We start from the raw sequence: 263 nt of genomic DNA, 5'->3' as shown, positions 1-263 counted from the left end.
AATTTCTACCAACATCTAGTGTTTATACTGCAAACTTTTTTTAACTCAGATTTTTTTTTTTTTTCTAATAAGTCATTCCCCAAAAAACTTTTGTTGTTTGTTTCGTTCGATATATTAACGGCCGTGTATAAAAGGATCAATACCGGATATCATTTATAGGAAAAATCCAGAAGACAAATATTCCCGTAAGCAAGCAAAGTATAGAGCTGAGAGAGATAAGGGCGGTGGCAGCAGGAGGATAGGATCGGGAAGGAAAGACAGAT

This window comes from Penaeus monodon, chromosome 27 (assembly GCF_015228065.2).
Source record: "Penaeus monodon isolate SGIC_2016 chromosome 27, NSTDA_Pmon_1, whole genome shotgun sequence".
NCBI classification, from domain to species: Eukaryota; Metazoa; Arthropoda; class Malacostraca; order Decapoda; family Penaeidae; genus Penaeus; species Penaeus monodon.
Note: the sequence above shows the minus strand (reverse complement) of the source record.